Here is a 14,964-nt window from a genome sequence, read left to right as displayed (position 1 = left end):
TTGTCAGAAAGAATGAACTAGAATAACCCCCTAAGTTACATCTGCCCCACCTGCAGTGCACATGGTTTTGCACATGGTTTTGCACATGTTGAGAACAAATTTGTACTGCGATCATATCTGAATAAGGGCCTATACGTAGGTTGTTAGTCTTCTTGAGACACCAATTTTATGTTATTTTTATTTATATCTTGAGACACACCTAAGTAAGTTGTTTCTGATGAAACGTGTAGGACGATATAATAACTTGAGTGGACCATACGAGCTGTTGTTGACATCCCCTTTTTTTATGGGTGGCAACAAGTTGTTCTTAACATCAATACCGACAAAGTTCATGTTTATGTGGAATGTCATTTGATTGATTTTTACTGTACATATAATTTATTGGATGAACACTGGTATGCGCATCTTATTTTAGATAAGCCTGGATATGATTCTCATTCACACAAAGTATATTTATATTAAAGGGCCCTACATACGCAGAGATTTCTGCCAGAGATTCATAACGGGAGATTCAGCACGAGAGATTTCACTCTCTCAGACAATGAACCACATACAGAGAAATTTGTGTAAGAGATTCATAATGGAAGGAGATTCAGCATGGGAGATTTCAAATCTGTTACAACTGTCACAGAAAGTGACGTAAAAAACTGTACTTCATCACAAAAATAATGTTATATGGTATAGACACCCACCACATAAATAATGTTCTTTCCCCTCACCCTAGTGCCCCCCCCCCCCCCCCCCCAAAAAAAAACAAGTTTAAATCATTGGAGGCGAGTAGCCTGAAAATTGTGCTGTGTGTGAGGGGCCCATAAGACCTTCAAGGAAATAAATCAATCATGTCAGATTCTACTTATTTATTTAGCACCTTCTACAACAGGGATGGGGAACCTTTGGCCCTCCAGCTGTTATTGAACTATGCATTCCAGCATGCCCTGCAAGTTTTAGCCTGGTCAAACAGCAAAACTGTAGCAGGGCATGCTGGGATGTGTAGTTCAACAAACACTTGGAGGGCTAAAGGTCCCCCATCCATGGTCTAGAAGATAATAGATAGAATCTGGATGGTTTCTATGGGCAACAATCCATCTTTAATAGAACTCCCATCTATTTACTACTATAATTAGTAAGTAAAGTGCAGGTTTATAGATGTGGGGAAGCTGCCCATAGCAATAAATCAGATTCTTGCTATTATCTTCTAAAAGGTGCTAGATCAGTGGAGGCTTTTACCTCTGCGGAGGAGGGCGGCTGCCGCGATGCAGGCCGCGATGCAGGCCCCCTTCCACTGCCGCCACTGTGCTCGTGGTCCCCACCGCTGCTGCCGCCAATCCCAGCCATCGGTTCCGGTCCTCACCGTGGGGCCGACCCATGCGCAATAGCTTCTTTGGTACTGCACATGCTTTTGCAGCAGCCCCCAGAGGCATATTTATGGTCCTGGGTCCGGCGCATGTGCAGTATTGTTCTTGTACCATGCATGCGCTAAACCCGGTTTTTATGGGCTGCCGTTGAGCAGCCCATGTAGAGGCGTCCTGAAGGGAGGGAACACCTCCTAATGGGACTGCACTTGGTGACAGGACTTCCAATGGGACTTCCAATGGGAAGTCACTACCAGTCACAGTAAAACCATAGCATTCTTACAGACTGCATCTGGCTTCACTTGGGCAGTGGATTTTACTTGAGGGGGGCTGCAGCCCATAGGTAAAAGCCGTCACTGTGCTAGATAAATAAGCAGAATCTGATTTGTTGCTACTGTATGGGCAACATCTCCACTTTAAAAAAAAAATCACACTTTAGTACATAAACCGTGCTTTGAAGACTGGTTTCATATACTAGCCACTACTTTGTTCCACAAGCAATCAGTCCAAATTTTTCTATGGTCTGTTAGGGCTTTAAACACATTGGGCGGTATTTAATTGTTTCCTGAGCATGGTAGGGCGCTGAAATAGGTGATTAGTTACCTATTTTGGTTGCAGCTAAACCTGAAAATATGAGCATGATATGAGCAAAAGATCAACTGAACATTGGCCCTCATTGACTTGCAAAGCTGAAAAATTTGAAGCTTTGCGGGTCATAGAAATGCCGCCCGCATGAACAGCCTCCTCCCCTCACACGCTGATTTGCCTGCACATATGCAAATGGATGTTAGAAGATAGAATTCCTTTATCCTTTACAAATATAGTTATAGTTAAGCATAACTATAATAAGCAATTTGCCATGCCCCCTCAAACAAAGCGGCTGCACATGCGCAAATAAGTTTATGTGCATGCACAGTTGCTGAACATCGTGCAAACGTGCAGGGGAGAGAAGCAACATGAATGACCTCAATTGTCTCTTTAGATGTGAGAATGGGCACAATATAACTGAATACCTTTCATTAAAGGTGCTCTTTAATTCTATTGTTGGCTTGTTTGGCTATAATTGTGTGATTATAAGGCAATAGTTCAACTATTGAGGCTGTCCCGAATAGGGTGGAAATTCATATAGGCACCATCTCCTTTATCTGAGCTTTGCAATAATTTCCTTTTCCGGGGGTACAACTTTCACCTTTGTATAGGAAACAGGCTCCAGGTATAGGTGTCCTTAATGTCTTTCATACACAGAGAAATTTCAATCCGAGTAACTGGTAAACCGGACTCCAAGTATGCGTTTCTCCACCTCCTTATACTCGGCGGCTTCCTCAGCTGGATGCCCCTCATCTGCTTCTGCCGGTTTATATACACTGAACGTTCGCGGGCTTCCGCGACTTTCGCATTTTGCGGGTCAAGCCTCGTTTTCAATTCCTCCTATTAAGATAGTGGCGGCCATCTTCTTCCGCATTATGCGGGTCAAGCCTCTTTTTCAGTGCCTTACATTAGGATAATGGCGGCCATCTTCTTCCACCCAATGCATATCAAGCCTCATTCTCAATTACTCATATTAAGATAGGGGCGGCCATCTTTTTCCACTTAATGCGGGTCAAGCCTCAATAGCTGTCATTTTGTTTTAAATCAAGCCTCTTTTTTAAAAGTCCTGATCGATATTTTTTGATATATACAATAAAAAACAAGCCATGCCTCGTTTTCATGTTTTTTTAAATTCTATAGCCAGTCATGCGATATTTCAGCCGTTCTTGCGGATATTATGAGCATAATTCAAGCCTCTTTTAAAGTTCCAATACATATTCCGCCTAGCCCCAAATTATGTGATATTCATATTCAACAACACACCCTCCTCCATAGCATTTGCATATACAAAAACTGTCCTCCTGAGAGCCATATTCCAACTCTATAGACTCCCCGCTGTGTAGTGCCGTGGCCCGGCATCACTGTGGGTTCAGCTCGGCTTACTTTTACCTCACAGGATCAGTATTATTTTTTTGGCAAACTTGCTATATACATCATCCACTACCTTGGAAATATATCTAAAATCGGGAGCCAAATAGAAAGTCAATTTATTGAAGTTATTTCTATGCAAAAATTCAATGTATAATGTTTTTACATATGCGCATAATCATTTATTATGATTTTATAGTATAATATTATGTTTAATTGTTTATAGGTGGCCACCTATTTAATCACTAATTTTCTATAGCTGTATAAATAAATACATTTTGGTATTATTCTGAGACAGTTTCTAGTCAGCCATTGAGTCTGTGCATTCATTCATGGTGTGTATATTTTTAAGGGAATATTAACAAATAGCGCAGCAATTCCCACTTTTGTGGTTACATTTATTCACACATTATGCCAAAAACCAGCCTCATGCCTACGGGACAACATACATATATTTTACATTGAGTGATATTTTTTAAATTGTATTTACTAAATTTCATATGAAATACATATACCATAAAAGTGTATATAAACACTCAAACATATACCTATTAAATAAACTAAAAATACAATGATAAAGAATAATAAAAATAAAAATGAATGTAAAAATAAAAATAGGATTAAATTAAAATAAAAAAAAGATTCCCCTATGCATGTATAGCTGAATTGTAGAGCATTGTATTTTACACCATCGTACTGCTATATCCAACCTCCTTCCACTATACATCCCTAAATGTACCCACAGAAAAAAACACACATATATGCACCTACATATATGCGCTCAAATTAATTGCTAATATATCACATGAAAACTCCTACCCCTGGACTTTAATATCCTTGTAAGAGACTCCAGAATGAATGCAAAATTAGATGTTGTTCATTTCTGTTGTATCATTTAAGCCCTGTGGGGTCAAAGTTCTTAGGCGGAATATCCAGTATGCCTCTCTCCTACACAACTGGGTATATCTGTCCCCACCCCTAGGGGTGTTCTTAATTTGTTCTATACCTATCATGGGGATGTTCTTCCCATTTCCCTTTTGGCATTTTGTCATATGTTTATAAAGACTATTAGTCATTGACATTCCAGTGATATTCCTTTTATGCTACATGTATCTAACGTGAAGGTTTCTAATCGTGCGGCCCACATACTGAAGGACGCATCCACAACATAACAAGTATATTATATAATCAGTTTTGCAATTTATAAAGTTTTTATAGGGAATTCTTCTCCTGTTATCTGGGATTTAAATTTAGCACTCTTCCTCACTATGGGCCTTATTCTAGTTCACTCTTTCTGACAAAATCCTTTTTAGATGGACAAAACCATGTGCACTGCAGGTGATGCAGATATAACATGTGCAGAGAGAATTAGATTTGGTGGGGTTTTAGGTACTTATGTAGTATCTGGGCGTCCAATTTCATGCGATGCGTCCGATTTCAGATCGGATCGCATCGCATGCGACCAAATCGTATGCGATGCGATGGTCAAGATTTTTCCATAGGATTCAATGTTAAAATGGTCTGAGTCCATTTTAACATAGAATTCAATGGGAAAAAGGGGTCCTTCTCCTTTCCCCACTATCCAAGTGGGCATGGAGTTGGATATAAACCTGTGGCGAGCGTAGCGAGCCACCGAGCCCGAAGCGTGGCGAGCGTAGCGAGCCCCGCGAGGGGACACAGAAAACGCTTCGGGCTCGGTGGCTCGCTGCGCTCGCCACGCTATATAAAATCAACTCTATGCCCACTTGGATAGTGGGGAAATGAACAGGACCTTCTTAACATTGAATCCTATGCAAAATCGCATCGCATCACATCGCATCTGATTGTATGCCTTAAGGTAAGGCATACAATCACAAAATCGGACGCCCAGATACTACATAAGTACCGGGTTTTACTTCAAAGTGAGATCTACAGATCTGCAGTGTAAAAATAAAGCAGCCAGTATTTACCCTGCACAGAAACAAAATAACTCACCCAAATCTAATTCTCTCTGCACATTTTACATCTGCCCCCTGCAGTGCACATGGTTTTGTCCATCTAAGAAGGATTTTGGGGCAAATTTATTAAGCTTGGAGAAGAGATAAACTGGAGATAAAGCGGAGAAAAGGTAAAAGGAGATAAAGCACAGCCAATCAACTCCCAACTGTCTTTTTCAAACACAGCTGATTGGCTGTGCTTTATCTCCTTTTACCTTTTCTCCGCTTTATCTCCAGTTTATCTCTTCTCCAAGCTTAATAAATTTGCCCCAGAGTCAGAAAGAGTGAACTAGAATAAGGCCCTACAAGTGGGGTGTTTGTCACTGCGCTGGAAATGGGGAAAAAAAGCAGCTCAATAAATTATAGTGGGTAAATAGATTTCTGGGGATGAGCGCTAATTATAATGAAAAGAATAGATGTAAGAGATGAAGAAAAGATAAGTAGTAAAGAAAAACACCTGAAAAATAAAACTTGGTTATAAATAATGTTTACAGCTCCTCACATTTGCTCAGAGGAGCTGTAAACATTATTTATAACTAAGTTTTATTTTTCAGGTGTTTTTCTTTACTACTTATCTTTTCTTCATCTCTTACATCTATTCTTTTTATTATAATTAGCGCTCATCCCCAAAAATCTATTTAGAATAAGGCCCTATATTCTTACACGAAAGGCACTTCTTTTTCACATATATGATACCCCTCTGGTTTTTCTGGTAACCAGGAGGGTTTTTGTGCTTCTTTATTTCTATCCTTATGAAAACTAGCGGCTAATTCATTCTTTAAGTTTTTTGACTTTCTGAATACTACTGTATTACTAGTATTCATTTCTATTTTTATATGTTCATCCAGTTCCAAAAGATGTATATTCTTTTCAACTATTTTTTATATTTCTGGCCTGTGTATTATATTGGGTCACAAAAAGAAAAACGCTCCTCCCTCTCTTTTTTTCTTTTCTACCTGTTTTGGTTCTGTTCTAAGAAGGCTTTCTCTATCCATTACCTCCACTGTTTTGAGAGATTTTTTTTAGTAATTTATCTGGATAACCCTGTTCAGAGAATGCTTGATGTAGAATTTCACTCTGTGTTTTAAAAGCTGTGATGAGCAATTTCTTTTTATTCTCATGAATTGACTCTTGGGGATGTTATTTTCCCATTTGTCATAATGGCTGATCTTATAATCCAAATAACGATTCTGATCCACACTTTTAACATCGTAATGACGCCTTCCTTGACCGTGAGAGCAATATTTAGAAAATAATCCCTCTCCTTGTGAAAAGTGCTCGTGAATTTTAAACCAAATAAATTATTATTTAAACTTACCGTGAATTTAACAACTGAATCATGGTCCCCATCCCAAATAAAAATCAAATCGTCTATGTATCTATCATAGAGAACCAGGTCCGCCCCATATCCATCACCCCAAATGTGCCACTCCTCAAAGCGGCCCAAAAAGAGGTTGGCAAAACTCAGGGCGAACTTGGTCCCCATGACTGTCCCCCATGACAGTAAATAATATAGTGAATCAAAGATAAAATAATTGTGAGTTAATATAAATTTAATAGCCTGTAAAATAAATGTGCTCAGTTCTGGGTTAATGTCCGTGTCCATATTATACCTCTTCAGGACTGGTAAATATTGCTCACTTACAGCCTCAATAGTTGAACTATTGCCTTATAACCACACATTTATAGACAAACAAGCCTCATAGCCAGACCATGCCTTTTTATGTTATATGTTGGGTGTCTTGTGTGTCTTATTTGAGTGTAATTATATATGAATTGTATATTTTATTGTGATATTTGGTATATGTATATTTTTTATTAAAAAGGATTTATTTTAATTTAATGACTGGCCAATGAAGGGTGGGCATTGGCAGGTAGTGGGTTGGTTAGCGACGGGCAGGTGAGCACCTGCAGGCAGCGGGCTGTCTGCACCGTGAGGCGCCTGCACAATGGCAGTCTCCACTGCCCATGTCAAAAACCCGGCTTGGTTCCCGGGTAAAGATCTACCTGGTGACCATTTCCACCGTTCACGTGCAAAACCTGGGATTTTTAAGTAGGTAGTAAAGGGGTATTAGTAATTGTAGTCTTACTTAAATCATTCCACCGTTTGTGAGATCTTCTACAGAAGCCATGTTGTGGTATATTTCTTAGAATTGGATTATTGTATTTTGCTGATGTTCCTAATATTTGGGGGCTTTCCAATTACATGCAGTAATTTACCGCCAAAAAAGTTAACTGCTAGTAAGATACCCCTCTTAAGGCTATAACATATTATGGGCCTTAATGTCATGCGTACCGTATGCATTCTAATGGGTCTGTCTATGTTTACAGGCTTAATAAGGTTTACATGCCCAAGTAACAGTCAGGATTTAATTGTGTTTGGGTGTCCATACATATTGCGCCTGTCATGCCCAGACCGGATTTAGCTGCATAAAGAAGCTAAAGTTGTCTAAAGTCCTGTTTTAAACAAAAACTCATGGCTACAAACCTTTGACAACACCCCTTAAGTCTTAAGGTCCATATACAATGGATGATTTTGCCCAGAATCTATGTATAACAATGATGGGGAAAGTAGCTGGGCTGAAAATCGCTCACTGCATATGCACTGAGCGATTTTCACCCTTCTGTTTGATTTTCCCAGGCGTTGCCAACTTTCCATAGCAGCAAGCTATGGAAAGCCATCCACCCTGTCACTCATCTGCAGGTAATGCCAGAAGATGATGCGGGAGCGCGCATCATCACTCACCACTGCCCCGTACATGCTGGACGGCTTTTGAGCTGAAAGCAGCTCAAACAGGGAAACTGAGCTGCTTTCAGCTCAAAATGCCCAGTGTGTACTGGCCTTTAGAAATATTATTTGTTACAATTAATTTAAAAATGATTTATTTTCAGAATGAAGTCACAGGCAGTTTAGCTTTCACACATCATGGCTTGACTTATACTGCCTTTACCAGAAGATGAACTATGGCGTGAATGCTTGTCAATATAGTAATCAATAGATTGTGTGTGATTCTGTGTTCACAATGGCTTTAATAGATACCAGATGTACATGATCCCAACTCGCTTGCTTTCAGTGATTGACCTGCAGTTCTTATGTAACTCAGTGCTCGAAGTGGAAATTTTGAAGTGGGGGTATGGAAAAATGAAGATAGCAATTATGTGCGCGCCGAAGTTCACAATGTACCACCTAGATTGAGCCAAAATTCACGTTATACCAAACTAAAAGAGTCAAAATTCACATTATGCCACAAGGTTTCAGCCAAATTTATTTTATGCCACATGGATTGAGTCAAAATTCACATCATGCCACCTGAATTAAGCCAATAATCACATCATGGTACCCAGGTTGAGCCAAAAAAATCAAATCATGGTACCAGGATTTAGCCAAAATTCACATTATGCCATGCTGAAAAAGCCAAAATTCACTTTATGCCATGCTGAAAAAGCCAAAATTCACTTTATGCCATGCAAAAAGAGTCAAAATTCACATCATGCACCCGGATTGAGCCAAAAATCATATCATTCCACCCAGATTGAGCCAAAAATCACATCATAGTACCCGGATTGAGACAAAATGCACGTTATGCGACACTGAAAAAGCCAAAATTCATGTTATGCCATGTACAGTAAATAAAGCCAAAATTCACATTATGCCACCTGGATTGAGCCAAAATTCACGTTATGCCACCTGGATTGCGCCAAAATCTACATTATGTCACCTGAATTGGACAGCCGGGATATAGGGAAAGTGACTCAGAGACAGCAAGGACAGCGAGGAAGCAGGGGTGCAGGGACAGCGGGGATGCAGAGACAGACGGTGGGGTGACACAGACAGCAACGGCGGGGTGGCGGAGGGATAGAGATGGCAGGGGTGATGCAGTGACAGAGAAAGTGGGGGGTGACACAGTGAGAGAGATGGCCGGGTGATGAAGGGACAGACACGTCCAGGTGACACAGGGACAAGATGGCCGGGTGACGCAGGGACAGAGATGGCCGGGTGACACAGGGACAGAGATGGCAGGGTGACACAGGGACAGAGACGCCCGGGTAATGCAGGGATACAGATACGTATGCACTACAGATGACACATATACACAGACATGTATGCACTACGGATGACACATATACACAGACACGTTTGAGACATAAATGTAAACACAGACAGGCAGTACAGTACCTTAAGCAGATCCTCCTCGGGCCGTCCCGCACCAGACCCCGGCCACCCTCCACTCCCAGCACTGCAGGTTATCGCTGGCGATGCTGAGCTGGATCTCTGTGGCATCCAGGCGCTGTTTATCCCCCAGCAGCAGCTCTGTCTCAGCCGCCAGGTCCCCGATTCAAGCAGGTACTTTAGGATCCATACCTTGGAGATGATCAGAGGTTCCCTGTGCTCCAGGCCCCCTTTGAGAGTAAATCTTGAGGGTGCACCCCCCTGTAGCTGCACATGGATGCATTGGGAGGGCATTGGGAGGGCGGTGAAATCCCCATGGCTGCCTGCGGGTCCATGGCTGCCTCTCCCCCACGCGAGGCCGGCCTTACTTTAGGTTATCTTGCTGCAGAGTAACTATCGCTGCGCTTCCCATCCATGATGAATCAGCTGGAAGCACCCGGCAGCGGCGAGTAACGCGAAGACAGGGGGGACGCTGTTTATCCCCCAGCAGCAGCTCCGTCTCGCCCGCCAGGTCCCCAATCTCCCACTGCTTAGTGGCATCCATCTGGCTGCGCCGGGACTCTCACTTAGCCGCCCGGTACTTGCTGCTTGCTCTCCCCCCGCAGCGCCTCAGAGCTTCTTCTGTTCGTGGCCGCCTGGACGAGTCCGTGCCCTGATGCAGCCATTCCATCAGGTACTTTGCGGTATGGAAGCCGGCGGTGGCCAGGCTGGTTGTGGCGGGCTGCTCATGAATAGCAGCTCTAAGCGGACCAGAGGCAGCACCTCAGAGCAGTGTCACATAATTTCCGGGACAGTGCAGTGGAAGAAGTGCCGGTATGCCATACCGCCGCATACCGGCCCACTTCGACCACTGATGTAACTGACATATTTGTAATCAACCGCTATCAGTTTAATATAATCCTTTAAGTTTTTATCCAGCAGCTGGCAAATAAAATTACATTTTCAGATTTAAATAAATGATGCACCTTCTTTTCAGCTTTTGCTAAGTTTTCATTTAAGATAAACATTACAGAAACAATATACTAAATAAATAAATATATATATATATATATATATATATATATATATATATATATATTATACCTGTATTTATTATCACTTTTCTCCTGAACGATTTACAGAAATGAACATAATACCGAGGCTTAGCTTTACAGAAAATACAGAAACCATGAAGCTAATACTGAGTTGAGGCAGCCATTTCAAGGATTATTTATGCTACCAATGACAAAGGTTCCAGATGAGGCAGCCATTTTGGGCATACTGCATAGATTACATTGTGTGGGATAAGCAGGGCAGGACCATTCCATGAAAATGAGTTAAAATGTTCTGTACGTGACACTAAAATTAAAATTCTATAGTTTTCAACATAAATTGACAAATTAAATTATAATGTAGGTCTCATAGATTTTCATAAAATAAAAAATAACACAGGCACTTAATACAAAGGGGGGGTATTCAATGCCTGTGCGAGCTGTAATGGCGAGCAGTGCCGATAGCTCGCCATCACAGCTCACGGGTCAGTATTCAGCTGAATACCACCCAAAGAGTTGAGCCGAATTGTTAAGTAGGTTTCCTTTACAAAACAGTGGTGGATATGGCTTTACCTATATATGACAACTACATTTTACGATATTACTGATAAAAAAATAAGGTACTCTTTACCTAGAAGGGCGCCAGCGATTGAAATCGCGGGCGTCGGGGGTAAAAATCGCGGTGATCGCGGTCATCGCGGGCATCGCGGGTAAATCGGGATGGCCGCGATGCCCGCGATGACCGCGATCACCGCGATTTTCCCATAGGGAACAATGTTAAAACGGCAGATTGACCGCGATTTTACTGTTAAATGCCTCAATGGACCCGATTTGGGGCCAAATAGGCCAAATTAACCCTTAAATGTCCCCCCAAATTTTTAACGCCACCCCACGATCCACGCCAACCCGAAGCGTGGCGAGCGCAGCGAGCCCGCGAGGGGCGGCGGTACGCGTCCTCCGACCTTTTCATGCCCTACTATCCACTAGGGCGTGGTGTGAGAATATAATAGTGTGGCGAGCGCAGCGAGCCACCGAGCCCGAAGCGTGGCGAGCGCAGCGAGCCCCGCGAGGGGACGCGGATACCTTCACAGGTAGACGCGTCCCCTCGCGGGCTTCACAGGTGTCCGCGTCGCCACGGACACCTGTGAAGCCCGCGAGGGGACGCGCATAACTGTGAAGGTATCGGCGTCCCCTCGCGGGGCTCGCTGCGCTCGCCACGCTTCGGGCTCGGTGGCTCGCTGCGCTCGCCACACTATTATATTCTCACACCACGCCCTAGTGGATAGTAGGGCATGAAAAGGTCAGAGGACGCGTACCGCCGCCGCTCGCCACGCTTCGGGTTGGCGTGGATCGTGGGGTGGCGTTAAAAATTTGGGGGGACATTTAAGGGTTAATGGGCTCTGTGGCCCATTTAACATTGATTCCTATGGCCAAATCGGGTGGATTGAGCCATTTAACAGTAAAATCGGGTCCATCGCGCCTTTTAACATTGATTCCTATGGGAAATCGGGAGCATCGCGTCGCGGGCATCGCGGGTACATTTATGGCTGGCCGCGACGCGACCGACACGATTTCCATGTTTAACATGGGTTTCAATGGGAAATCGCGGGCAGCGCGTCGGTCGCGTCGCGGCCATACATAAATGTACCCGCGATGCCCGCGACGGGCGCCCTTCTAGGTAAAGAGTACCAAAAATAATTCTACCATAAAATTTGCCTAGTGATATTACATCATCTTTAAAAAGAAAATAAAAATAACTACTACCATTATTTTCAAAAATGAATGTTAATACTAGTACTATACTATTAACAGTTTCTTATATACAGTAGCGTATACATATTCCGCAGCGCTTTACAGGGAATATTTGAACATTCACATCAGTCCCTACCCCAATGGAGCTTACAATATATATTCCCTACCACATATACATGCACACACACAGACATTCTAGGGTTAATTTTGTTTGGAGCCAATTAGCCTACCAGTATATTTTTGGATTGTGGGAGGAAACTGGAGTACCCGGAGGAAACCCACACAAGTACAGGGAGAATATACAAACTCCACACAGTTAGAGCCATGGTGGGAATTGAACCCATGACCTCAGCACTGTGAGGCAGTAATGCTAACCACTACACCATCCGTACAGCCCCGGACATGACATTTGAATGGTCCTGCATAAAAGAAATAGATAGTAGATAACCTTTTGATAAATTGTTCTATGACTTTGTTAATCCTCCCATGAAAGGAACAAGTGAGGCAGCCTTTTTTGGGTATACTACATTGGGCATAGTGGGCAGGATGAGCAGTTTGTAGAAGTTTGGTAGATGTGTAGTTGGGAATCAAAGAAGGTTGAAAAAAAAAATCAGAATGTCATACTACAGGGATGGGGGTGATATACCAAGTAGCGAAATGAATAAATGCCCGTAGCAGCTAATCAGCTTTGAGGTAGTATTTATCAAGGACATTCTATAAAATCCAGGTAAAAACAGATTCATATGGATATCTTCTCAACTGGTCTGCTTCTCCACTCTATACACTGCTTGATACATCATCGTCATAGACGTCATAAGATAAATTAATATTATAAAAAATATTATATTTTCTTTTTTTGCTTCAAGAATTTGTATAAATGTGTTTGTTTATTAAATGTAAATGAATGCAAAGCAAGAATAGTTATTTAAGCTGGTAAAAGTGACAATGACTACTTAGCTAGTGATGGTTATTATATTTTATAAACTGTAGCAGCACTATATTTCTGCAGCACTGTTCATCGATTATTAAATGTTCACATCAGTCCATGCCTCAGTGGAGCGCACAGACTGGTCCTCTTAATCAGCAGCTAATTAATCTGTTCAAACATGGGGACAACCTACAAACTCCAGACAGATAGGGCTCTGGTTGTAAATTGTACTAACAAGACTAGTGTTGAGGTAATAATGCTAACCACTGTGCCACCATGTTGTCAAGTGATCTGGCAGTTTTTACTTTTGTAGCCTGACATGTAGGGGTTACAGTATTTGTGATAAGCCAATTCATCTGTAAATCCACTCTGCAAATACACTGAGAACAGTGGGGGGATCTGTGCATTCTACTGATAATTGTGTCATAATAATGCTGCTTTCCAATTTATCATTTCCCAACCTTATATATTTTTCCTATTTCTACTCCGAAACCATTAACAAACTTATGTGCATATATTTGTATCTGAACTGCTTAGATGATTATGAGCACAGCTAGATTGGAGTTAAAGTAATTAGATGTGGTGTTCTGTGATAAACTGTCAGGTGCATTTTATTTTGGCCACCTGCCGTTCACAGCACTATAATTAAATCCTGTTTCCAAGTATATTCCATTCATTGCCATTTTCAAGCACTGCAGTGGTTAATTTAATAGTCTCTATTTTTTTCTAGTATATGTGTAATCATTGTAGCGGGAGGCAAAACTGCTGGCCGGTTTTTATCTAAGAGTGACATTACTGCCAGAGGCACACTTTGCTAATTGGTTTCTTACTTTTCAGCGTATTTCATGTACACTGCATGCTTATGGAATGTGGGATCCCTCCTGAATGAATATCACCCACATTGGCCACATTGCTAGTAATGTTGACACTTTAGTAGTGGTTCTTGTTGTTCTGTCTTATTCTGTCAGTGCAAGCTATCAGATTGTCACCGAAAGTAATTTGAATGAACAGACTAAAGAGAGCTGTTAGCTTGTTTATTTTGTATTAGTTCCCTATTCTCTTTAATGTGTCAGTTTCTTGTGTTTGTTTTTGCATGGATGGCAGTTGCAGTTTCCGTTAAAATGTCATTTTGGTGCACCTAGCTTAGTTTCGGCCACCTTAGATCTGTAACTTGTTGTGTTTGGCTCGTGAGGAGTCCTAAAGAAGCACGGTACTTGTTTCCTAGAACGGCGGCCACAATTCCATCGTACGGCACCTAAGCGCATCGCATCCCCGCAATATTGCGGCATGCCATGTGATGAGATGCGATGTGATTTTTAATTGTACAAGCACACAGATGGGTGCTTACAATGTGATTCCATCATTTAGTGTCACCCCCAGTGTCAACGTCACCCCCACTATCAACGCCAACCCGATGCGAGGCAAGCACAGCGGTACGCGTCCTCCGTCCTTTTCATACCCCCACTATCCACGTCGGCGTGGAGTTGATTTTAGATAGTGTGGCGAGCGCAGCGAGCCACCGAGCCCGAAGCATGGTGAGCGCAACGAGCCCCGCGAGGGGACACTGATTACTTTACATGTATTCTGCGTCCCCTCGCAGGGCTCTCTGCACTCACCACGCTTCGGGCTCCGATTCCGTGTTCCCTCGTGGGGCTCGCTGCGCTCGCCACACTATCTAGGATCAACTCCACGCCAACGTGGATAGTGGGGGTATTAAAAGGTCAGAGGACGCGTACCGACGCCCCTCGCGGGGCTCGCTATGCTTCGGGATGGCGTGGATACTGGGGGTTACATCTCA

The sequence above is a fragment of the Crinia signifera genome, chromosome 1 (assembly GCF_055691185.1).
Source record: "Crinia signifera chromosome 1, ASM5569118v1, whole genome shotgun sequence".
NCBI lineage: Eukaryota > Metazoa > Chordata > Amphibia > Anura > Myobatrachidae > Crinia > Crinia signifera.
This window is presented reverse-complemented; position numbering follows the sequence as displayed.